The sequence below is a fragment of the Ambystoma mexicanum genome, chromosome 1q, assembly GCF_040938575.1.
Source record: "Ambystoma mexicanum isolate Mex_15411 chromosome 1q, UKY_AmexF1_1, whole genome shotgun sequence".
Taxonomy (NCBI): Eukaryota; Metazoa; Chordata; class Amphibia; order Caudata; family Ambystomatidae; genus Ambystoma; species Ambystoma mexicanum.
Genome location: NC_090922.1, coordinates 1,456,990,928 through 1,457,018,874, shown reverse-complemented (window position 1 = coordinate 1,457,018,874; position 27,947 = coordinate 1,456,990,928).

The following is a 27,947-nucleotide window of genomic DNA, read 5'->3' as shown; positions in this document are numbered from 1 at the left end:
AGCTATGTCATGTTTAACACCCCCCTTTTATTAAGTTTCTTTGAACTCGGGATGATGATGGACATTTCCGACGAGTATGACAATTATGACACTTTCGATGTCTATTCTATTAACAATGTGTAATTTAGAATGTGCGGAGGCATCTTCTAGTTGTTGAACAGAACACGGTGCTTCTGTTCTTGGAAGCAAGCTGCACACGGGAGAAGAGACACATTCCAAGCTTTGCTATCTATGAGGTGCTATTCGTGTCCTGGGAGCCGACACGCTCTAAAGGGTTTTGTGAGGGGGGGCCGTAAGAAGAGCATAATTCAAGCCTTTAGCTGCTTTATTCCAACATATTCTACCACAGTATGAGACTGGCTGGCAGCTGTGAAATGATTAAATGCCCTGCAGCTCTCCCTCAAGGCTACAGAGAGGGAGCGTGGGCATTCCTTTCTGGGCTACTCATGAGGAGTTTCAACAAACTCCCCAGTCCCGCGACCTTGCCCTTTCATATTCAGACAACAATGTTAACAGTTGAGCAGAGTAAGCAGAATTCGCAAGAATTGCAAGCTGCAAAGCAGTTTTAGACAGAAAGCAATGAGCAATGGTTAACAAGCAAAATGGCGATTCTTGCTACGTTTAAAATGGCCGCTTGTTCGTCAAGCATAGCAGTCTGTATTTCTATAATTCTGTGCATAAGACGGTTGGCCTTCGGCCATCAAGATACGTCTATCATTCAAATGAAGGGTATTCACTTTTCCAGATTGACAAACCCTCCTTTTGGCCGTATGCCAAACGTCTTATTCATTCATTGTATTCTCCTCTGATGAGGATGCGTCTGGGGTATCTATGTCTGAACCTTTCATGCTATCATGAGCATCATCTTCATCATTAATGTCTATAGCCATGAATTGTTTTACTGTTTTTGTTTCATCAGTGTCTCTGTTATTTCGGCAATGCGTTCTCGACACCATGTGCACACATCCCTTAGTACATCCCTCAGTTGTCTCAGTGCAAACTATTGGTAGGCATTGTATGCAACAGCAACATGTTATGAATATAGCAAGTACCACCATTAGTTTCGAAATTAGCTTCCATCCTCAGGACCGCAATAGTCCCCACAACCAGGATCCTATCCCCCAAACCCCTTCTTCAGTAGAGAGTGTGGAACTTAGGACATGTAATTTCCGGATTGCTTTAAATATCGTAGGGGAGTAATCATCTATAAACACACAGCATGCAGTTTTTACGAGTTTGCAAACTCCCCCACGATCAACTAATATTATATCGAGAGTCATCCTGTTTTGTAGTGCCATTAGTCTTATTCCTTTCTCTTCTAACGTCATATTGAATAAAATATCCGTTGTTGAATCTATTGTATTTTTTTATATTCTAGACAGTTTTCTTATATTATAGGAATTTTCTATTTGGGCCAAGAATGGTTTAAACGATTTGGCTATATCTATTGCTATCATTCCATCTTCACTACTCCTTTGAGTTCTACCTTTTGTTCGTCTGGCTACTTCTGCTGTCTCCAAGAGGAACACTCCTGGAAACAGTAGACCTAGGTAGCATGTACCTCCCCAGTTCCTAGGTAACCATGGATATGCTTTTGCCCCACATATAAAGTAAACAGGGTCCCCTACGTACACGGGTTCTATTTCGTGCTTTAAAACCACTGTGTTCAGGCAGCTGCTAAACGTTCCTACTTTATAGGAACCTTTTTTCTTTAAACATAGGGGAGCAGTTTTTGGGCTGTGATCCACTGTATAGGCAGGGGGCACAGCATCTTTATTCCATTCATCCCTCATTTGAAATGTCATTACTGATGTTTCTTCCGCTGGCAGGGTCGGTCTATTCTGCCTATGTAATCTATCTAGTCTTGTTGTCTTTCGTGTATTTTTACTCATGGGGTCTGGTGAAAACATGTGAGCTTTGTGGAATAAGGAACAACCCACAGGTCTCATGATCACTTCCTCAAATTCATTCATATTGGTCTCATCTAGCTGGCCCGTATCACTCTTGTTCCATTTCCCAAAGAACATTGCACTCAACGATACTTCACATGAATAAAGTAATGATAACGGTTGTACATACCAGCCTATCCCTTTCCCACCGTGCTGTGGTAAATGGGCACAAACCCAGCAATCTTTTTTCTTTAACACCGCATGGGTCATGTTCATGATGAGCAACAATGTATTGTTGCCATATCTTTCTCTATGTCTTTCTTCCATTGGGGACAAAGTACCAATGATTACATGAACCGGGCTTTCAGTAGCTGCTTTTGGCAAAAGTGTTTCTAATGGGTGCGCGGACTCCAGGAACCATAGTGTAATAGCTGTTATTGTTGGTACTACCATACTTAAGAAACACAGGACCAATGACCAAATCAGTACCTTATTCCTTTTACCATGCTTTTTCCCTAAATTTACAGTCTCTAAAACTATCATCTTTTCAGCAGGGGTGCAGGAGGAGGCTGAAACCGGTCTTGATTTGTTCTTCATCGTCCTTCTTCTTGCTGGCAAAGTTCGTCGCAAATGTCTCTCGTTCTTGATGCCAGAAAAGTTCAACGAAAATGTCACAGTTCAATTCTGCCAACCCTTTCACAGCCTAGATCACTTATCCACTCCGAGCAAGATTAGTTGTTCTTTCTCCCACTGCTCAGACGATTTCTGAACAATTCTTTATTGATAGAGTACTATGTGCATCCAGCTTGTCCTGCTCTGGCTTAGGACACATGTACTCTATCAGCCTTAGTACTTATGTGCGTCCAGCTTGTCCTGCTCTGGCTCCTGACACATGTACTTTATTATAAGCGCACCGAGGAGCTGTGAGTCTTGAATTGTTCGACTTGCACAACTCTCACACTTCTCTCCTCTATGCCCCTGGCTCCTACTCCATCCGTGAGTGGAACCAAAAGCAAAAGAAAGCACCAAAGATCTGTGGATCACTTTGCCTGTCGAGGCCGCAAATTATACCGTTTCACTCCTGGTATTGTATGATCCGTGAATAGTGCCGTTGCACTTCCAGTATCAGGCTCAGTGTCAGCCTGCAGCACAATGATGGGTAGCGATGAGCGCCGTGGCAATGATGTAGTTTCTTTCTTTGGCTTTGGTGCGTTTGCAGAAATTGGTGGGCGCCAAAGGGGTACACGCGTTGTTTCTGCTGGTGTTTGCAATGCAGAGTTTGTGTCGCTCGGCAGTGATGTTGTTTCTGCTGAGCAACGTTGGGGCACTTTTCGCCCTTTCCCCTTTCTGGCAGCCTCCTCGGGCTCTGTTTCGAGTTTCACTTCTCGCTTAGGCTTTGTTTCAACGTTCACTTCTCGCTCAGGCTGATGCTGTGGCAGTGGACTGGCAACAGTTTCTTTCGTTTCCGAGACCGTTTCCTTTCTCTGGTCGTTGGAAGTTGTCAGCAGTCCTGGGAATCTTTTGGCATGTGTTGCATGGATCCATGCCTTGCGACCGTCCACTCGAATGGCCGTTTGCGTCGCCAAAAGTACTTGGTAGGGGCCGCGCCACCTGGGTGCTAATGCTGTCTTCCGCTCAAAGTTCTTAATCAGGACCCAGCTTCCAGGCTCCAGCGAGTGCCCCGGTCCGGTGTATCGCACTGGTAACGCCTCCTGCACCTGCTTATGAATCAAACGCAACTTCTGCCTTAAAAGGCCACAGTGCGTCCACAGGATGCTCGACCTCACATAATCTTTTGGGCTGCGGTGCGCACCATACATTTGCCAGTCTCCCCATTATAATTTCATAGGGGGAGAGCCCAGTTTTAGCCTGCACAGACGTGCTCATGCACAATAGCGCTAGGGGTAATGCATCCACCCAACTCAACTTGCTCCCAGCACAGATTTTAGCTATCTTTGTCTTTAAAATACCGTTATGTCTCTCAACAAGCCCGGCAGAACTGGGATGCCTGGAACTGTGGGATCGTTTCTCTATCTGTAGACCTGCACAGATCTGTAGTACTACTGCGCCCACAAAGTGTGGGCCGTTATCTGACCACAGGACACGGGGCAGCCCGAACCGGGAGAAATACTCTTTCAACATTACTTTTGCCGTTGACATGGCAGTGCAGTCTTTTAAAGGATATGCCTCCACCCACTTGCTAAATGCACAAATCACCACTAACACATATTTGTAGTTCTGGCACCTTTCCATTTCTATGAAATCAAAATGGATAACCTCGAATGGCATGGAGGGTGGGCCAAAACTACCTACTGGAGTCACGGTTCCCTTCCCTACATTGTGTTGCAGCTACGTAATGCAATTCTGCACTAGCCTTTCTGCATTCTTTTTATGTGCTCATATTTCTATACTGTGGATAAATGCTGTACCATCTTCTTCGCGCAAATGTGGGTAGGGCTATGCGCCATTGTAACCATTGCGGTTACGTAACAATTTGGCAACATCCAGTTCTTGGTCTCTTTGTCCACCCAACATCCTTCCAAATCTAACTCAGCAGAGCCCTCAGCCCACCCATGAATCTCTTCGGTCGTGGCCTCAGCCTGCATTTCTTTGACTGTGGCAACTCCATTCTCTATCATACAAGGTACTTCCTCTGTTTGTACTGTCATCATTCTAGTACTCAAATCAGTGGCTGTTTGTTTCGCAATCCTGTCTGCAAATGCGTTTCCCTCTCCCACTTTACATGTTCCTTTTTTATGGGCCTCGCATTTTACTATAGCTAAGCGCTTTGGAAACGTGAGTGCAGACAACAATCGGACAATCAAAGGGCCATGCTGAATCCTGGCCCCATGTGATGTCAAGAAACCCCTCTCAGCCCAGAGTCGGCCAAAGTTATGAACCACGTCAAAGGCGTACTGGCTGTCAGTATAAATATTCACGTTCAAATTCTCAGAGAGTTCACAAGCTCTAGTCAAGGCTATAATTTCTGCGGCTTGTGCCGAATTGTAGGGGATTCTTCTGCTTTCCACAACCCTTTCTAGAGTAGTAATTGCATATGCGGCCGTTGATGTGCCATCAGGTAATTTAAAACAAGAGCCGTCACAAAACAACTCCCCATCTGGCTCTTTCTGTGGGATGTCGCTCAAGTCAACTCTTCCCTTTGTTTCTTCTTCAGTGACCATTAAACAATCATGGGGTGGTGATTCGTTGTCACCAATTTCTGCTATGGGCAGTGGCATTAATTCTGGAAGATTCAATGCGCTACACCTCATAATTTGGATGTGGGGTGCAAACAAGATGAGCTCATATCTTGTTAGTCTAGCAGAGGTGAGGTGTTGCGTCTGTGTTCTGTTTAATAGAACGTCTGTGGCATGTGGCACCATCAGAATTAAAGTATGCCCCAATACCATTCCTTCCGTTTGTTTCACTGACGCAGCAACCGCTGCAACAGATCGCAAACATCGTGGTAGTGCGCGCACTACAGGGTCCAGCGTGGAAGAATAATAGCCGCACAGCCTATTTCTTCCACCTTGTTCCTGTGTCAAAACCGCCAATGCGCATCCTTCACTCTCACTCACAAATAGTCTAAAGATCTTTTCATAGTTAGGAGCGCCTAAAACTGGTGCAGCACACAATGCAGCTTTCAATTGCTCAAACGCTTTCTGACATTCCTCATCCCACTGTAAAGGCATCACTGCATCCTTTTTAGTTAATTTTATCATCGGCTTCACAATCAACGCAAAATTACTGATCCACTGCCGACAATAAGAGGCCATGCCTATTACAGCTCTCACTCCTTTTTGAGTTTTTGGAATAGGCATACTAGAAATACTTTCTATGCGTTCTGGTGTTAATCTTCTCCCTTCTTTCGAAAGTAGGTAACCCAAATAAGACACCTCCTTTTGATTATACTGGAATTTCTTCAAACTCGCCTTGTGACCATGGGTCGCTAGGTGTGTCAATAGTAATATAGTACTTTCTTTGCAGATCTCTTTTGTGTCAGCAGCTAGTAATAAGTCATCTATGTACTGCAAGAGTGCGCAACCTGTTGGTAGTTCTAGCATATCTAGCTGTTCTTTTAGTGCCCTGCTGTAAATGCTCAGGCTTTATGTGTATCCTTGTGGAATGCGTGTGAATGTGAATGATCGACCTCCTAGAGTGAACGCGAACAGATATCTACTGCTTTTATCCACTGGAATGCTAAAGAACGCGTTCTTCAAATCAACTACACTAAAGTATTCTGCAGTGGCCGGTATCATTGTCAGTATTGTTGTGACATCTGGGACCAAATGGAATTGTGGATCTACCACTTTGTTCAATGCGCGCAGATCAATTATGAAACGATATGGTACTTCATTGCCTCCTTTCTTGTAAACTGGAAGAATCGGGCTGTTGCACGTGCTACCTGCAATTTCTTCTACCACCCCCAATCTCACCAGGTCAGTAACAATACTCTTTAATCCCTTCTCACCTTCAACAGAAATTTTGTACTGGGGAATTTGTGGTAATGTAACACCTTCTTTCAAAGTTATTTTTGCTGGCTCTATTTTCAAGCATCCTACATCGTTATCTTGCATTGCCCACAGACAGGTTGGTACTCTACTTAGCTCTTCTGGTAACGCTTTTGACATAAATTCCGTCACTGGTGCATCGTGAGGCCAAATCGTGAGGAACACCCCATCTGCCGTAGAATGTATAACTGCCCCCAATTTTCTCAACAAATTTAAACCTAGCAAGTTCTCCCCACAATTTTCTGTCAGAAGAAATGGATACTGTTCCGTAAATGGTCTATTGTAATTGGGACAGCTTAGGACACGGGGTTAATTACTGGTGTACCTGCCTACAGAAACATTCTTTTGCCCCGACAGTGGGATCTCCGGAACCAAGTGGTGGTCTATCGAACACCTCTGTGCCCCTGTATCTACAAGGAAACGGTGCTCCTTATTCCCAACTCTCATTTCTACGTAGGGTCCTCTCTGATTCACGGGAATAGACACTGGTTCCGACCCCTGCCGTGGGCTGTCCTATTGCGAAAATAACACATCGTCCGATGTGTAGTCACCGCTGCTGCTATAATACGTGTTTGGCTGTGTATCAAAAATATTCCCATTTCCCCCTCGGTGTCCTCCACTCTGATCATTTCTCTGTTGGCTCTGCCCGCCCTGATTTTGGTTCGGAACACTTTAGTTCAATGCCTGGTTCTGTTGAGCTTGGTTTTGACCATAGGATTGATTTTGATTACCTCCATTGGTATATCCCTGTTGCTGCTGCATGCTATTTCTGCTTGGGCCATTTGACCCCTGATGTCCTCTATGAGGCCTTCATTGGCCAAACCCAACTCTATTCTGTAGGTGCGGGCATTGCGCTCGCCAGTGTCCTTCCTCTCTACAGTACGCACATTGATTTAATCCCAATGACACCCTGTGCATATTATTCAAATTTCCCCTGCCTTGTGCATTTCCTCTACCTCTATTTTATCCAATGACCTGCTGCAGTAACACCCTTGTTTTTAAATTTACTCTATCCTTCATCTCTCTTTCTTTCGCCACATTTACCCTGTTCTCGTAATATTGGGCTATGTGTAATATCTCACTCACCGGTTTTGCTGTCCAGGCACTTTCCGACGCCATTAACATATCTTGAATTGGTAATATTAGTCCCCTCACATATTTATCAATAAATAGCCTTTTCCCCGATTCTGTGCTCACATCCTGCCCACTGAAGTCTGTGAATACTCCTTCAAATCTATTGAAATAATCCGTTACTGGCTCATCCTTGCCCTGTACACATGTAGTTAATGTGTCCCACTGAATCCTTTTTTCTGGAATTATTTCCCTGAATCTCCGCATTATCCGTTCTGGTAGATCTGCCACGCGGGTTTCCTCCAATAGTATCTCCGCCCATGTGGTGCCAAAAGCCCCCACGTCATCTACCGTCCTTATCTGTTTCCATATATCTGCTGGCAAAATGACTGGGAAAATCAAATCTATATCGCTCATAGTAAGCACTGCGGATCTCAGGGTTGACTCTACTTCCTTGTAGAAACCTGCTGGATTCTTTCTTATATCGGGAATCGTCTGTTTTATAGTATTCACCTCTTGCCTGGAAAAGGGGACATGCACATACTGGGCGGTGAAATGGGCTGGTGTTACCTGCGCCCCTACTGTTCCCGTCGCAGGGACCTCTACTTTTGGTATAAATGTGGGCGGAACCTCTCTCATTGGAAATGCCCCACTCACGATCCCTCCCCCTTCTCTTAGGTTCAATAGTATTCCTAAGTCCAGTGATAGGCCCGTTTCTCCTGTACTTCGCTCGAATGCTCTCTTGTATACCGCTAGTATCTCAGGTGGTCTAGCCTTATTGTTTTTTATATCCTTCTCTATCAAATGTTCAGCCATCGATTGCAGTGCCTTTCTTTTCATTGGCATGGAATATTCGTCAAATATGTCATATATGACCATTGTTGGGATACTAGGATTCGACACCCACTTTATCACTTCCCGTATACATACTTTCAGCTTGTCGCCCCTCTGTACAGATGACATTGAATGTCTCCGCTGTATGTATGGTTCTACCGTCCCTCTCCCAACTCTTCTAATATCCCAACCCCTGTATCCAGGTGCAGCAAACATTTCAGCATACTCATTATCCAACTCATTTTTAAGATCAAAAAGTCCATTCACATGTTCCTTTACTTCTTCATCTTTTATTCTACAACATGCTAATTGGTTCAAATCTAACAATCGTTGTGGCGGTAATTTCTCAAGTAACTTTTTTCCATTCTCCCACCAAAAATGTCCCCATGCATTCCAACACTACCTGTCTCTCGTTGCTTCTTCGGTACCCATATAATGAGGTCAATGCTGCCGTCCCATCATTTCCTTCTATGTACATTTCTGCATCCTGCTGTAATTCAATCTTTCTTTCTTTGCTGATCGCGCTGCGAGTTACCCGTCCAAATCCTGTTCCTTCAGCCCCGCCTCTCGCCTCCCCGGTCTCAATTTCGACTTCGGGAGGGGCGGATGGTGCTGAATCTGTTTCTGGAGCGGGAGGTGTGGATGGGGCAAGTGACACAGGTGGCATCTGTGAAGGGCCTTCCTGGGTGCTGGGAAATTGTGCGTCTGCGGTCTGCGCTTGTGGGAGGGCTCGAGCTGTGGTTGGGGCGTGGGTTAATGCTTGGGCTTTGGGAGGGGGTATGAGAGCTACTGGTTGGGCCTGCGCAGTCACTACTGGCGTGTTTGGTTTCGATCCTGGTTTTGGACCTCGACCCGTATGGGTTAGCAAATGTTCCATTAATTCGTCTGCTATGTGTAGTTCCTGCTGCGGGTATATTCCTTCCATGTTCATTTGCTCACGTCTCCCTTCCCGTCTTAGACTTGCCGTCCACTCCTCCTCCTCTTTTTCTTCTGCTACCTCAAGCTTCAATTTGTGCCTAGGCGCATGCTTCTCTCTACTCCTAAGTCGGAGCATTGCTTCCCTCCTCCAATCTTTGATAGTCTCAAAAGCTGCGGGTCGCGCTTTTTTCCTCATCAACACCCTTTCTAGGTTATCTATCCTCGCAATCTCAAAGCTGCCATTAATCGACCACTGATGGTCCTGCTGCTTTCTACTTTGCCTATGCCAAATTTCACAAAATATTATCGCACCCACACCATATTTTACATACATGTCATAAGCCGGCGTTCCCCCAGGCGGTGCACTTTGGCCATTTTCCAAGGACTGTCTACCGCAGCGGAAAAGCCCCGCTAAAGTGGACAGTACTCCAGGCATGTTTTTAACCTTCCCCTGGACGTTTGAATTTGCAAAATCAACAATCTACCAAAAATCAGGTTTTCGTTTGAATCGGGGAATGACACACCTGATAAAACAAGTCGCCTGTCCTGATGCCAACCTCTCCCAACGTCGTGTCTGCGCTTCTCTGGCCTCTGCCTCATTTCAGGACCCTCACCTCCTTTGCCCTCTTGCCCAGTACGTCGATCAGGGATCAGATGTGTGCAGATCTGCGAAGGAATCTCTCCTCACTTCGACAGGGCGCCCCATACACCTCGTGATCTTCCGCCTTTACCCCGTTACTAAGTATACGATGGGGCAAGTGGGGGAGGGTCCCTATTCAGGCGCCATCTTGAAAGGGGCCCCTAGGGGTCCCTTGCGATATGGAAACAAGGCAATAACCATACACGAAAGGATGCGCCAGACACAAGGTTCAAATTCCCAATGCTGGGGTTTATTGCAAGCAAAAACAGTCCCAATTGGCCAGCTGTGGTCTCACGCCCGGTGACGTGTATTCTCTAGACCTCGAGGGACGCAAGAGAGTGAATTACGTACATCAGTTACATATATACAAAATGCATATCATGCAATCAGCTATGTCATGTTTAACACCCCCCGTTTATTAAGTTTCTTTGAACTCGGGATGATGATGGATATTTCCGACGAGTATGACAATTATGACACTTTCGATGTCTATTCTAGTAACAATGTGTAATTTAGAATGTGCGGAGGCATCTTCTAGTTGTTGAACAGAACACGGTGCTTCTGTTCTTGGAAGCAAGCTGCACACGGGGGAAGAGCCACATTCCAAGCTTTGCTATCTATGAGGTGCTATTCGTTTCCTGGGAGCCGACACGCTCTAAAGGGTTTTGTGAGGGGGGCCATAAGAAGAGCATAATTCAAGCCTTTAGCTGCTTTATTCTAACATATTCTACCACAGTACGAGACTGGCTGGCAGCTGTGAAATGATTAAATGCCCTGCAGCACTCCCTCAAGGCTACAGAGAGGGAGCGTGGGAATTCCTTTCTAGGCTACTCATGAGGAGTTTCAACGAACTCCCCATCCCGCGACTTTGCCCTTTCATATTCAGACAACAATGTTAACAGTTGAGCAGAGTATGCAGAATTCGCAAGAATTGCAAGCTGCAAAGCAGTTTTAGACAGAAAGCAATGAGCAATGGTTAACAAGCAAAATGGCGATTCTTGCTACGTATAACATGGCTGCTTGTTCGTCAAGCATAGCAGTCTGTATTTCTATAATTCTGTGCATAAGACGGTTGGCCTTCGGCCATCAAGATACGTCTATCATTCAAATGAAGGGTATTCACTTTTCCAGATTGACTTAAAGATTGTGGACACTCTCCGCCGTATATGGCTGGTGAAGGGGCAGCCAATGTTCATTCCCAAAAGAAATATTCGTAAACCTGTACGTCTGTATCAATGATATTTGTGAAGTCATCTTTGATGTCCTGGGTGTTAGCCTTAGCAGTGCACGGTGGTGGCGCGAGTTATGGTTGCTTAGCTTACCATAACTGGCGAATTTCAAGGGTTTTTTGGTTTTACTTGGAACCATAATGTCCCTTTAACAAAGTTTTTTCACTGAATTTCATAGGTTTTTATTAGCACAACTTAACCATAACGTCCCTTTAACAAAGTTTTTTCATTGAATTTCATAGGATTTTTATTAGTGCAACTTAACCATAACGTCCCTTTAACAAAGTGTTTTAATTGAATTTCATAGGTTTTTATTAGCGCAACGTAACCATAACGTCCTTTTCAATAGATGAAGACCACTAGCATCCTATGTCCTCAAAGTGGGAACCCTGGCCGGTAAAAAAAGGGGTCAGGAGCGGGGGGTGGGCGGAACAGGAGGGAGACACGGGGCATGAACGGGTGGTGGGGGGTAACACGAGGGAGACACGGGGCATAAGTGGGGGGTGGGGGGAACATGAGGGAGACACGGGGCATGAGCGGGGGTGGGGGGTACAGGAGGGAGACACGGGGCATGAGCGGGGGATGGGGGAACAGGGTAGACACGGAGCATGTGCGGGGGGTGGTGGGGGAAAGAAGGGAGACACGGGGGAGGGGGGACAGGAGGGAGACACGGGGCATGAGCAGGGGGTGGGGGGTACAGGAGGGAGACACAGGACATGAGCGGGGGTGGGGGGTACAGGAGGGAGACACAGGGCATATGCAGGGGGTGGGGGGGGAGAAGGGAGACACGGGGCATGAGCGGGGGAAAGAAGGGAGACACGGGGCATGAGCGGGAGGTGGGGGGAAAGAAGGGAGACACGAGGCATGAGCGGGGGGTTGGGGGGGAAGAAGGGAGACACGGGGCATGGGTGGGGGGAAAGAAGGGAGACACGGGGGGCATGAGCGGGGGGTGGGGGGAGAAGGGAGACACGGGGCATGAGCGGGGGGTGGGGAGGAAGAAAGGAGACACGGGGCATGAGCGGGGGGTGGGGGGAAAGAAGAAAGACACGGGCATGAGCGGGGGGTGGGGGGGAAAGAAGGGAGACATGGGGCATGAGCGGGGGGTGGGGGGGTGGAAAGAAGGGAGACACGGGGAATGAGCGGGGGTGGGGGGAAGAAGGGAGACACCGGGCATGAGCGAGGGTTGGGGGGAAGAAGGGAGACACGGGGCATGAGCAGGGGGAAAGAAGAGAGACGCGGGGCATGAGCGGGGGTGGGGGGGAAAGAAGGGAGACACGGGGCATGAGCGGGGGGTGGGTGGGAAAAGAAGGGAGACACGGGGCATGAGTGGGGGGTGGGGGGAAAGAAGGGAGACACGAGGCATGAGCGGGGGCTGGGGGGAAGAAGGGAGACACAGGGCATGAGCGGGGGTGGGGGGGAAGAAGGGAGACACGGGGCATGAGCGAGGGGTGGGGGAAAGAAGGGAGACACAGGGTATGAGCCGGGGGTGGGGGAAAGAAGGGAGACACGGGGCATGAGCGGGAGTGGGGGTGAAAAAAGGGAGACACGGGGCATGAGCGGGGGTGGGGGGAAAAAGAAGGGTGACACGGGGCATGAGTGGGGGGTGGGAGGGGTAGAAGGGAGACACGGGCATGAGCGGGGGGTGGGGGGGTACACGAGGGAGAGAGACACAGGCATGAGTGGGGGGTGGGGCAGTACAGGAGGGAGACACGGGGCATGAGCGGGGGGTGGGGGGAACAGGAGGGAGACACGGGGCATGAACGGGGGTGAGGGAAAGAAGGGAGACACGGGGCATGAGCGGGGGGTGAGGGGAAGAAGGGAGACACGGGGCATGAGCGGGGGGTGGGGGAAGAAGAGAGACACGGGGCATGAGCGGGGGTGGAGGGGAAAGAAGGGAGACATGGGGAATGAGTGGGGGCTGGGGGGTAACACGACGGAGACACGGGCATGAGCGGGGGTGGTGGGAACAGGGCAGACACGGGGCATGAGCGGGGGTAGTGGGGGACATGGGGCATGAGCGGGATGGAGAAAGGAGGCAAGGGGACATGAGCAGGGGGTGGGGGAAGAAGGGAGACACAGACATGAGCGGGGGTGGGGGGAAAAGAAGGGAGACACGGGCATGAACGAGGGTGGGGGGAACAGGAGGGAGACACGGGGCATGAGCGGGGGGTGGGGGGAACAGGAGGGAGACACGGGGCATGAATGGGGGTAGGGGAACAGGGCAGGCACAGGGCATGAGCGGGGGGTGGGGGGTACAGGATGGAGACACAGGGCATGAGCGGGGGGGTGGGGGAACAGGGCAGACAAGGGGCATGAGCGGGGGGTGGGGGAACACGAGGGAGACACGGGGCTTGAGTGGGGGTGGGGGGTACAGGAGGGAGACACGGGGCATGAGCGGGGGTGGGGGGAACAGGGCAGACACGGGGCATGAGCGGGGGTGGGGTGTACAGGAGGGAGACACGGGGCATGAGCGGGGGTGGAGGGGCGAAAGAAGGGAGACACGGGGCATGAGCGGGGGGTGGGGAGGAAGAAGGGAGACACGGGGCATGAGCAGGGGGTGGGGGGGAGAAGGGAGACACGGGGCATGAGCGGGGGGTGGGGGGAGAAGGGCAACACGGGGCATAAGCGGGGGTGGGGGGAAGAAGGGAGACAGACACTGAGCATGAGCGGGGGGTGGGGGTGAACACAGGAAACACGGGGCATGATCGGGGGGTGGGGGTGAACAGCGGAGACACGGGCCATGAGCGGGGGATGGGGGTGAACAGGGGAGACACGGGCCATGAGCGGGGGGAACGTGAGGAAGACACGGGGCATGAGCGGGGGTGGGGGTAACGGGAGGAAGACATGGGGCCTGAGCTAACTGTGCAGGCAGCAGATCCCGCTCCTCGGCCCTCCGCAGGCCACCGTGTGCCGATGGTGTGAGCGGGGGGTGGAGGAACAAAAGAGAGACACAGGGCATGAAGGGGGACAGGAGGAAGACACGGGGCATAAGCGGGGGGTGGGGGTAACGAGAGGAAGATACGGGCATGAGCGGGGGTTGGGGGGAACAAGAGGAAGACACGGGCATGAGCGGGGTGGGGGAACGGGAGGAAGACACAGGGACTGAGCTTACTATGTAGACGGCAGATCCCGCTCCTGAAACGATCAACAAAGATGGCGGGCGTCTCTGAAAATAAGACGCACTGCATGCTTTACTGCAGCCAATGAGAGGGTACGTCAGATGTCTGCGGACATCACGCAAGCTGCTTGCCCAATCCCCGTCCTGTCCGTGGAACGAACAGGGAAGTGTGTCCGCGAAGCGGACACAGATATCACTATATCACTAATCTTTTCTGACCTACTTTTTGGTCATTTTTTAAAAAACTACTTGACGGATTTTCACCAAATTTGCAAAAGCACGTTTTCGGGACCAAGCCACTGCTCCTGGTCCAAATTTGGTGAAAATCCGTCCAGCGGTTTGGGCTGTAGGCGGGAGCAAAGTTTTTTTCCCATTCAGTCTATGGGAAAAAACATTTTTTGGGACCCCCCCTATAACTTTGCCCCCCTGGGCCAAACCTCACCAATCTTTGCAAAATAATTCAAAGTGGGCCATATACTTTTTTTGCAAAGTTTGGTGTGGATTCGTCCAGGGGGAGCGAAGTTATAAGCCACCCAAAAAGTGCTCTTCCTATGGAAACAGCAACTTAACCATAACTACATGGCCACTACCGTGGCCATGTAATGATCGTATGCATTGATATATATTGCATCTATTGTAAAAAGCTTCTGAGTAATTATTTTTTTCTGTACATATATATATGTATTTCTGGTATACAACTGTTGTGTAATTTATGAAAAATATATGTTGGCGTACAAAACTTGTAATTGAAACATGAAAAGAACTTAAAATATTAATTTGTTACTTTACATGGCCTTCCATTATTTAAAGTAATTGTTGTGTGTGTTACTTGAATCTTGCCAATGGGGATGCAGGTTATATGTCACGTGTTTGCTTCTTCAGCAGTGCACAGTGATCTGCATTTGGTATGTACTCAGCTGCCACTGTGGACCTCCAGTTGCTTGTTCACTGCACAGAGGCAGAGCTCCTTTTGGCAACTAAGAGTAGACATACATTGTGAGGACATCTGTAGGCTGTATGTATAATTGCAGCCTTTGTTACACGCCCTATATTGTGGTGTAGATCTCAACATGATTTGTTATAAGGACACCTGTATGTGGCTGGTGGTACTGCACCTGTACGTTGTGAGGATGTCTGTAGTGTAGGGTGTTGGAGAGGTGCAGTACCACGGACTACATACAGAGGTCCTTATAAGTAATCGTTGAGCTATATATATATATATATATATATATATATATATATATATATATATATATATATATATATATATATATATATATATATATATATATATATATATATATATATATATAGGGAGAGAGAGAGAGAGAGAGAGAGATATTATTTAATTGGATATATGCAGTGCCAATGAAACACACAGCTATCCTCATAAGAAATCAGACTGATGTCAACACTGCAATTCCGTTTGGGTAGAAAAACTCGTAAGTAAAAAGCCGAATGCGCATTGTTTTACTATTTTCTGCACGTTAAGACACGCAATAAAAGAAGTTGTGTAGTAAACTCAGAGATGGATGGAGATTTTTTGTCACAACCGTCCAGCTGGTTGATATGCACGATTTAAAGAACATTCGACTATCCACATAAAAACAAACTTTATATTTTTTTTTTGCATGAGGTATATACAAAAAATCTTTCAAAGGGAGCTTTCTTGTATTGCTGGCTTTAGCTGTCACAGATTTGAAATGTGACAGATGCTAGGAGTGGTCTTCCAGTTGAGAATGTCCTATCATGCATAAGAAAGCCTTTGCTCTTAATAACAACTGAAACATGTTGGCAAGTTGGTTAAGGTTTTGGCTGCAGAGCCAAGGATGCTGCCTGTGTGTCTTGGGGTGGGGGATTTGGGGTGTAGCCTGTGGCTGGGAAATGGGCAGTGATTGGCCCACCAAGCCCAGCTGATTGTAGATTTGATTCAGGAGAAAACAATCATTCACAATGCCAACAAGTTTGGGGTTTTGTACAGGCATTGGAAAGGCCCTTGCCAGGCACTGCTATAGTGGTATTTACTAGTCATTGAGGGTAGCAAGTAGCAACATGCTGCAAGTACCTGGCCATCTAATAGCAGTGCCTGGCAAATGCATAATAATTTTACAAAAAACAAATTCTTGTCTTTGTCAATTCTTGTTGTAGCAGGAGTTCAATGTAGGTCACAGATAGTGCTTATAAATCGAGTGGCTGAAGTCAAACCAGGCAAAGACAATTTTATTACACGAAAAGCAGATTCACAGCTCCACGTAAGTCATTTAGGGGCCGATTCATGGAATTTATTGCACAGAAAACAGCCCTGTTTGTCAATTCATGGAACCGAATGTGTGGCACTTTTCTTAGACTTGCGTGGATTACACACTGATCTGGCACGGCTGTGCGGGCCGTCGAGGGCCTTGTGCGAGATTACGAGCAGTCGGTGGGCATGCCCTGCAGAGAGCTAACAAGGGGGCTGAAGAAATGGGGACTAACTTGCGAAGAAGTATCCGTTCCGAGGGCGACCTGCAGGCAGTCCCTTGCACGCCCACTATTGTGCGGCAAGAGACGTATTCATGGAATCGACCGCGCAACGTCTCGGCTGGGAAATGCCCACACAAGTCCTTCATAGGATCCGCCACCCGAGTGCTGGCATAAGTACACTTGTGCGTAGGATTTCCAACACATAGGTGGGATCGCATGTTGTATTTCAGGGTGCATATACTCAATTGGGTTTCCGATGTAAGGTAGGGGTGCGCGTATGCTGTGTCACGGGGTGCAGGAACGTTGGGTTTTCGCGCACTTTTCCCGAGTTCTTGCCGATTTTTGGTTTTTCATATGCAGGCTTTCGAGGTTCGAGGTACAGTTACGGGGACCCTGTGCATGCTACATGAGTCGCAAGCCAGCTTACGAGGGACCCCATGCACTGTTTGAAAGGCGGGTGTATTCACACCTGGAGGACCGTTCAAAGGTAGCTGATCTGGCAGTTTCCTGCTTTGCCTGCGGGCATGTCGGCGTGTTCGAGCTGGGATTTGCGAATATGGTTACTTTTCACAACCAATTCCACGAATACGCGTTGTGCGCATATTTTCTTAAACATGCAGGCTTGCGCAGTGGCCTTTTCGGTGCGAGGCCATTGCGCGATGTCTGTGCGTAATTCCATGAATCAGCCCCTACCTCTCTGGAGCCTAATTCGAAAAAGACACTGACGGCATTCTGTGGAAAGATTGGTGCTAAGGATTGATTAAAGCGAGCTCAAAGAGTTCCCATGAGGAGGTGTATTGGTAGAGGCAAAAACTCCAATGCAATAGTTTCAGTTTATTATTTATGTTTAATTAAGTTTATTGGTACATAGACCATGTACCCATTTATAGCAACATATACTTAACAATGAATTAATGATAAATGAAAATAATTTTCATATCACTAATAAACCCATGATACATTTAAAGAACATCATAATAACATTACTGCAAATTATCATGATAAAATAACTTTTTTATTGCATGTTTTAAATCATTGAAAGCACCGTGGGGCTAAGTAGGATTTTCAGGTTTACATTATCTTGCATTCTGGGACTTAAAATGTGCTATTTCCGATGTGAAAATCAAAGACAACAATATTCTTTTGGCTTAACATATTACTATGAGGATTCACATGTTGTCATGTGGCTTTAGTATGACGTTTTGTATTTCTTAAGTAAACTCTTTAAGACAACATTATTGTAGGCCTTGTAATCCAAAACTTAAATATTTTGACCTGGTAAAGTATGGAAGGCATATGGTTAACTGTGGGTTAAAATCCCTGCATCACTATTTAGCCAAAATGTGTGATCCTGGTCAATTATTTAATCACACTTTAGGCCCGATTCATTGAATTTTATGCACGGTTCAAAGTGACTTTGCACTGCTGAAAGTGACTTTGCACTGCCGATACAAACCCTGATTCACAAAACTGTGCAAAGTATATTGTTGCAGTGCAAAGTCTGTGAAAAGTCATTTTGTACTGAAAACATGACTATACACTGGCTTTGCACTGACTTTGGACTGCAGAAATACACTTTGCACAGTTCCACGTATCGGGGTTTGTGTTGGCAGTGCAAATTAAATTTACAGCATTGCAAAGTTACTTTGAACCATGCAAAAAGTTACATGAATCAGGCCCATGATGTAGTTGCTTGTATCAATCAGTGTATTAAGGGGTTACGCCACCCACTGTATGGTGAACGATGGCTGTTGTTGGGTTGTCATACAGAGGTTGGTATCATTGCAACGTGGAAATCACATGGTGCTAGACACCACATGTGGTAGTTGATATACATCCTGGATGGCAATGAGTGTGCATGGCTGCATTCCATTCTATGCATGTGCATGGTAGTTGTACAAGCATGTCATGCAATTACATTTTAAGTCACCTATCTGGCGTCAAAGGCCTGAATGTGTCTGTGAGTTCATAATGGACAGGCACATGCCTTGTCACTTCCATCTTTGCGCTGTGCAGTTGCACAGACCTTGGCCTGTCTGTGAACTAGATGCATGCACTGTTCCACACACCTGTGTCACCTGAGTGGTAAGGTCAGACATGCCAGCTACTTCGCACACACAGATGTGGCATGATGGCTTTGCTGCAACATGTAATTATCTTGTATTTCTGTAACCTAAGCCTTGCACCTGGTCACTGCTGCACCCTGATACCCTGAGGTCGGGTGCGCATTAGAAATAAATAAACAAACAAACATGTTTAATGTGATATGTATCAGTGACAGTGCTGGTTCACAGTCTGAGCAAGCACGTTCATGAACCTTTCACCCAGCATTGTGGCATAATGTGCATATGCAGGGACTGCATTGCCAACAAGAACTGTGGGGATTGATTGTTGCACATACATGCCACTCATGGACCTTGAAAGACCTTCATCACCATGTATAAATTCTGTGTCTCAGGATATGTTCTATGCACTTGACATTTGCTCATACATAGCCTCCCCACGAGCATGGTTGGACCAGGAGCAACAGGACAGGGACATGCCACTGTAATGCAGACACGCAATTCGCAAACAAGCCTCACTCCCTGCCTCCTCCTCATCCTCTCTCATACATTACTGCCCGTCTGCTATCCAGGCATGGTGTACTGCTACCAGTCTCTGCCATAATGCTAGTGACACAGAGAGCCTACTCACTGTTACCCATGATCCCTCTTTCACTCCCACATCCAGGCCACACTCCATGGGCCCACTCCCCTCATCCTCTTGTGGGTAATCTTCAAATCCTCTTTCCTCTCTTCACTTCATGGTCCTTGCCTGGAAGGCACACATTCAGCTGCACCTACCCAGGGGAATTTTCACTTTCCTCACCTTCCCCCAGGACCTCTATGTTTGCAGTTCTCTCTCCCAGTCCTTATTCGTGTATCATGTGTTCACCGTTGTGGTGTCTCTGGATATGGGTGGATGACTGTTGCCATGTGATGGCCTTCTGCATTGCTATGTCACATGTGTGATGCTTTTCTCTGGTAAGTGTGGTGACATGACAGTCACATGGTACATCATTGTGCATTTACACCACTTTGGTATGTCAATGAGCCCACTGACGGCAGGGTCAAGACAGGGAGAGTAAGGGGCGGGTGAACCCATTGCTTACAGCTGAAAGTTTGTGAATGCACAATGTGATGCCTCTATGGGTTATTTTTGTTGCTTGTCCTTTTTATATGATGCTCAAGGTGTATCCCCAACAGAAAGGCTGCTCACTGTGCTGTGTGCTGAGCGGTATGTTGCAGGAGATACACACGGCACACGGTTTAGGGATTTGTGGATTTGGCTTGGACAATGTGCATGCCAACAGGCATTCTGTCTTTTGTTGATGGTACCGCTGGTGGCATGCATTTGTGTATGGCCTTCTATGTGAGGGGGTTGTTGGTCAGTCATTTGACCCGAGTCCATATCAGGTGTGATTGTCTCAGGCCTGTTTCCATTCATCACATGTCACTTTGTATCAAATTGGTCATGTTTTGGGCTTTTGGTTTGCTCTTTCGCTGTTGCATGTCAAGTCATGGTGTGGCAAAGAAGGGTGATGTGGGTTGGGAGGGTTTGGGTGACATACCAGTGATTGTCATGGCATGTTTTGCAGGGGGTGGTGTGATGTACACTTTGCATGTGTTCCTTTTGGTCACACAGGATTGGTTATGTTTAAGTAGCTAGGGATGCACACAATGTAGCACTTCCGTGGCAACATTCTCAGGGTGGTAGGGTTGTGACAGTTGACTGTCTCTTTGTCATCATCGATTGTCACCTGGTATGTGCCAGGCCTGTGTGCACTCCACAGGGGTGGGAGTTTAGGTGAAAAATGTGGCCACAAGCTGAGTCCGGGCTGCCACGCCACGTGCCCTTTCCCCTCCAATGGGCAGCGCCTGTGCCTGTGTTTGGGGATGTGGGGGCACCACCATGTCCACTGGTACGCCCTGCTATGTTGCAACATTGTGCAGAACACATGCTGCCACAATGATCCTGGACACAACTGGGGGTGCATATAGTAGCTTCCCGCCAGAGCGGTCAAGGGAGCGGAAGCGTGACTTGAGCACTCTGAATGTGCGTTCCACCATGCCCCTGGTTGCAATATGGGCAGCGTTGTATCTTACCTGGCGTGGTGTGGTGGGGTTCCGTATTGGCGTCATCATGTGGTTGCTCAGAGGGTAGGCACTGTCCCCTGGGGAGGTGAGGATGGTTGTCATTAGTTGGGTTTTTGTATTTGTCTGTGTGTGACATGCATGCATGTGCACAGACATTTGTACTCACCAATGAGCCATGTGTCGCCATGCTTTCCAGCTTCCAGGGTCCGGGTCAGAGTGGACATTCTGTATATGAAACTGTCATGGGTAGACCCAGGGTAGTTTGCATAGACAGAGGTGATGATACCCTTGGCATCGCATACAACCTGGACGTTGATGGAATGCCAGTGCTTTCGGTTTCGATAGATGTGCTCAGTGGCGCTAGGTGGACGTAGGGCCACATGGGTGCAATCTATGGCACGGAGCACTTTGGGGAAGTGTGTCACCCTGTAAAAGTCCTGGACCATGGCCTGCCTTTCTGCGGGTGTTCTGGGCATGTATATGTGCGTGTGGACTGAGGGGCGCACAGTCATGATTGCCAACACCTAGGCAGCGTGACTGCGTGGCCTGTGAGACACCCCCAACTATGGCAGTTGTCTGCTGAAATGACCCAGTGGCCAAATAATGCAGGATATTGAGCACCTTTTCCAAGGGGCTCAGTGCTTGGGAGCACAAGGTGGGTGATGTGAGGTCATCCTCCCACTCAGTCACCAGGTCTAGGATGATATGAGGTGGAAACCTATAACTGCCATAGACCTCGTCATCAGGCATCCCAAAAAGGCTGGTCCTGGGCATGCGGGGCCTGGCTATTCTCCTCCTCCTGCGATGTCCCACGATCACTGCTGCAAGAAATGGGACATTCATCGTAGCTGTATGTACGTGTTTGTTGTTTGCGTGCACTTTTATGCTGCGCAGGGGCGCTTCCGCCTACCTTCGTGTGATGGACGTTTTTACGCCTGTGCGTGTCTTTTGATGGGCGTGGGTTTCCTATATTCAATTCCATGACTCCATGTTGTTCGCGAGTGTGTGGGCGTTCTATGTATTTCATAGCAGTACTTCCCCAGTTACGCCATTATTTTCACGCGTTGTTCCCCATTCCGCATGTTCCGCCCCATTTTTGGTGTGCACGCTACACGTTGTGCACTTTCGCTGTGTGCGTCGCACACAGTGTTCGGGATGTCACAGTTACGTGTGCGCCCTAGTGTGCCCGTGTGCGCCACAAGTGGTTTAGGCACAGCTCCATGTAAAAACACGTGCGCAGACTTCCATGAATTGCTTGCGTATGATTCGCACACGTGCGCTGGATTTTTCAGGCTTGCGCCACCGAATTCGGCGCACAATTGTTCCATGAATGGGCCCCATAGTGTAAGATGAATTTTGGGAGTATTTTATATCAGGTAGATCACTTTCTTCAGCAAATGCACTTTACATTGTATGGGCTATAGTGTTGGTAAGGATAAACGATCATGTCTAATGTTTAAATATTATTATTTTTTATGATTGTACGTATTGATATATATTGAGTCTCTTATAAGAAACTTCTTAGTAATATATATGTGTGTATTTATGTATTTCTGGTATACAACTGTTGTGTAATTTATGAAAAATATATGTTGACGTACAAAAACGACTTGTAATTGAAAGACGACAATAATTTTAAAAAGCACTTTGTTACTTGACATGGCCTTCCATTATTTAAACCAATTGTTGTGGGTGTTACTTTAATCTTGCCAATGGGGATGCAGGTTACTTATCATGTGTCTGCTTCTTCGGCAGTGCACAGTGATCTGCATTTGGTATGTACTCAGCTGCCACTGTGGACCTCCAGTTGCTTGTTCACTGCGCACAGAGGCAGAGCTCCTTTTGGCAACTAAGAGTAGACATACATTGGGCCTCATTACGACCCTGGCGGTAAGGGGTTTACGCCAGCGTTAGCTGCGCCGACCCCTTACCGCCAATTACGAGTTCCCAAAGCGCCATGGTCATTTTAACGCCCGCTTTTTGCGGGCGTTAAAATCCATGGCGCTATGGGACCTTGGTGTTAATTACGCCACCGTAATTTACGGTGGCGTAATTAACGCCTTCCCCACTCCCATCGAGCCCTATGGGGCCGAAATGGGAATGGGGAAGGGTAAATGGGTCAATGGGGACTTACCGCCCCGCCAACCTCGGAATGGGGCGGTAAGTCCGCCATCCGCCATGGCGTAAACGGACTTTACGCCATGGCGGTAAAGTCCGGCCCTGGCGGAAAAAATCCGCCAGGGTCGTAATGAGGCCCATTGTGAGGACATCTGTAGGCTGTATGTATAATTGCAGCCTTTGCTCCACGCCCTATATTGCGGTGTGGATCTCAACATGATTTGTTATAAGGACACCTGTATGTGGCAGGTGGTACTGCACCTGTACGCGGTGAGGCTGTCTGTAGTGTAGGGTGTTGGGGAGGTGCAGTACCACCGACCACATACAGAGGTCCTTATAAGATCGAAACAACAATGTAGGACAATGGGCAAAGACTGCAATTCTACACACAACACGTGTCTTATACATGTATATATAGCCCATTTAACTTGATATGTGCAGTGCCAATGAAACACACAGCTATCCTCATAAGAAATCAGACTGATGTCAACACTGCAATTTCGTTGCTTCGAAAAGCTCGTAAGTATAAAGCGAATGCGCATTGTTTTAGTGCGCATTCGGCTTGGTAAATAAAAAACAGCCCATAATACCGATCAAGGGGAGCGGGGGTTTAGGGAGTGTACCCCGCTCCCCTAGCGCGGCATTATTGGCTGCCGGGTTTGCGGTGTTGTTTCCCCCATAAACTAAATGTAAAGCGGGGTACAAATATAGACATTCCGAAAAGCTCCGGTTACAAAGTGCGAGCCAGTCGCCTGCGCCATTTTTTAACTCGAGCTTTTCGGAGTGCGGTTTTTTCGCGTAGATCCCTGCAATTTAACACAATGACCAGAGCCTGCAATTCTAAATCCAACCAACAGATGTCCTACCAAGGTATTTCCCTGCAGAGGTGCAGGACCACTGACAACAGCCTAATAAGAAATAGCGTCGAATGAATCCAACGTCTACCCTCAGGTTATAGAAACATGGAAATCAACAGGCGTCTTGCACTGTTACTAGACGGAGGACCTCAAAAAACATTCTACAGCTGCCTAACAACATTACCCAAAGGAGGACCCCTAAGCCCGTTACACATCACACACAACACTAGCAGTTCAAATCTTACTTTATACTCTTTTAATGCCTCTTATAGTAACAAGAAGCCTCCAAAAATTGTGTTTATTGCCTGCTGTCACTGCCACACGAAGTGCAGGAACATACCGGCTAGGCAAATATTGCCATTTCTGAATGACTAAAAAAGCTTAGTACAAACTGTTATATATTTTAATAGCTTGCAAAGATAGGGTGCTTATGCACTTATCTGTGCGACTAGCTTTCGACATGTAGAGGTCGCTCTGCATCATGGGTATGCGGATATCCTGGGAGAACGATCGTGCTCCGTGAAAGTGTATGATTTAACATTAATCCTAAACCTCTCTGCTGAGTTTAGTTGATTGACAATGCCAAAAATTTTGAATTTTATGGAGGAATTTGTCAGTCACCCGAGCGCCCTTGGCATAATATACCCAGGTACACACTTCACGTGTGTCATTGCATAACGTGCCAATTTCAAAACCAGGGTGCACAAGGTCCAAATGTAACCTTATTTTTAGGGTGTCACCCTAATTCTAACCTTATTACCATTTTTGACTCCAATCAAAATGTTCGTCTCTTAATTGCTTCCTGCGATTTCATACATGCTGGAGAATTTTCCCCAAAAATATGACCCCATGCAATCTTCTTGCTTAAATGGTAAAAAACTGTTCGTGGAAAAGAAATGTGCCTCGTGTGCTGACATAACTTTCCCAGCACACTCCGGGGAGGGGTGGGGAGTGTCAGGACATCGTCGAACAGGGACGGTGGGACTTGACCATTGGTTTGCCATCTACAATTACAAATATGGCTTAAACATAGTGTGATTGGCATTAAAATATAAATGAAGCAGGCTCTGATCAGAGTCAGGCGGTACAAATGCAACTTTAATGTTCATTTTAAATTATGAGTGTATCCTTTTATCTTAATAAACACTTGTATGTTTAAAAAGTGGTACTTGAGTAAAAGAGAAATTCAACTACTTCAGGCAAGCGCCTACCCTTACATTAAACTCAATACACTTTCTAGTTGCTAGTACTCATATGTCTGCAGTCTCGTCAATTGAATACAAGGATTAGCAAACACAGCAGTTTTGGCTTTTGTTTAGTCACAGTATAGGTAGTTGCCTACAGCAACAATAGTGTTCCAAAGAGTTTACTTGCAAAATATGCAAAGGGCACAGGAAAACAACATGACAACATGCAAATCCTTATATCAACACGTTAAGCCAAATATGTATCATTGAATCTTAATATTCAACACCCTTGATGGAAAGCTAGACGTCCCAAAATGCACAGTAATACAACCTGAAATATCTATTTAGCCAGTGTATTTTCTGCACGTTAAGACACACAATAAAATAAGTTGTGTAGTAAACTCAGAGATGGGTGGAGATTCTTTGTCACAACCACCCAGCTCGCTGTTATGCATGATTTTAAGAACATTTGGCTATCCACATAAAAAAAAAACTTTATTTTTTGCATGAGGTATATAAACGCCTGTGTATAGGCACTTTACAAATGCCGTATCATATCATATAATGAACACATTTTTCAAAGGGAGCTTTCTTGTATTGCTGGCTTTAGCTGTCACAGATTTGAAATGTGACAGATGCTAGGAGTGGTCTTCCAATTGAGAATGTCCTATCATGCATAAGAAAGCCTTTGCTCTTAATAAAAACTGAAACATGTTGGCAAGTTGGTTAAGGTTTTGGCTGCAGAGCCAAGGATGCTGCCTGTGTGTCTGGGGGTGGGGGATTTGGGGTGTGGCCTGTGGCTGGGAAATGGGCAGTGCTTGGCCCACCAAGCCCAGCTGATTGTAGATTTGATTCAGGAGAAAGCAATCATTCACAATGCCAACCGTTTGGGGTTTTGTACAGGCATTGGAAAGGCCCTTGCCAGGAACTGCTATAGTGGTATTTACTTACCATTGAGGGTAGCAAGTAGCAATATGGTGTAAGTACCTGGCCATCTAAAAGCAGTGCCTGGCAAATGCCTAATAATTTTACAAAAACCAAATTGTTGTCTTTGCCAATTCTTATTGTAGCAGGACTTCAATGTAGGTCACAGATAGTGCTTATAAATCGAGTGGCTAAAGGCAAACGAGGTAAAGACAATTTTATTACACGAACAGCAGATTCACAGCTCCAGGTAAGTAATTTAGGGGCCGATTCATGGAATGTATTGCACAGAAAACAGCCCTGCTTGTTGATTCATGGAACCGAATGTGCGACACTTTTCTTAGACTTGCATGGATTACACACTGATCTGGCACGGCTGTGCGGCCCGTCGAGGGCCTTGCGCGAGACTACCAGCAATCGGTGGGCATGGCCTGCAGAGAGCTAACAATGGGGCTGAACACAAGAAATGGTGTCTAACTTGCGAAGAAGTGTCCGTGCTGAGGGACGACCTGCAGGCAGTGCCTTGCACGCCCACTATTGTGCGGCAAGAGACGTATTCATGGAATCGACCGCGCAACGTCTCGGCTGGGAAATGCCCACACAAGTCCTTCATAGGATCCGTGCATGGAGGACCATGCAAAGGTAGCTGACCTGGCAGTTTCCTGCCTTGCCTGTGGGCATGTCAGGGTTGTCGAGCCGGGATCTACGAATATAGTTACTTTTCACGACCAATTCCACAAATACGCGTTGTTCACAAATTTTCTTAAATGTGCAGGATTGCACAGTGGCCTTTTTGGTGTGAGGCCATTGCACAATGTCGGTGCATAATTCCATGAATCAGCCCTGTGGTGTCTAGCACCATGTGATTTTCACATTGCAAGGATACCAACCTCTGCATGACAACCCAACAACAGCCATTGTTCACCATACAGTGGGTGGCGTAACCCCTTAATACACTGATTGATACAAGCAACTACATCATGGGCCTGATCCATGTAACTTTTTGCACGGTTCAAAGGAACTTTGCACTGCTGAAAATTGAATTTGCACTGTCAACACAAACCCTGGTACATGGAACTGTGCAAAGTGTATTTTTGCAGTGCAAAGTCAGTGCAAAGCCAGTGCATAGTCATGTTTTCAGTACAAAATGACTTTTCACTGACTTTGCACTACAACAATATATTTTGCACAGTTCCATGAATCAGGGTGGACATGTGGTAGGTCATTTACATCCTGAATGGCAACGAGTGGGCATGGCTGCATTCCATTCTATGCGTGTGCATGGTAGTTGTACAAGCATGTCATGCAATTACATGTTAAGTCACCTATCTGGCGTCAAAGGCCTGAATGTGTCTGTGAGTTCATAATGGACAGGCACATGCCTTGTCACTTCCATCTTTGTTCTGTGCAGTTGCACAGGCCCTGGCCTGTCTGTGAACTAGATGCACTCACAGCTCCACACACCTGTGTCACCTGAGAGGTAAAGTCAGACATGCCAGCTATTTCGCACACACAGATGTGCCATGATGGCTTTGTTGCAACATGTCATTATCTTGTATTTCTGTAACCTAAGCCTTGCACCTGCTTCAACTGCTGCGCCCTGATACCCTTGGGTCTGGTGCGCATTAGAAATAAATAAACAAACAAACAAACAAATATGTGTAATGTGCTATGTATCAGTGACAGTGCTGGTTCACAGTCTGAGCATGCACGTCCATGAACTTTTCACCCAGCATTGTGGCATGATGTGCATATACAGGGACTGCATTGCAAACAAGAACACCCATGCTGGAGACATTGCTGTGGGGATTGATTGTTGCACATACATGCCACTCATGGACCTTGAAAGACCTTCATCACCATGTATAAATACTGTGTCTCAGGATATGTTCTATGCACTCGACATTTGCTCATACATAGCCTGCCCACCAGCATTGTTGGACCAGGAGCAACAGGGCAGGGACATGCCACTGTAATGCAGACACGCAATTTGCAAACAAGCCTCACTCCCTGCCTCCTCCTCATCCTCTCTCATACATTACTGCCCGTCTG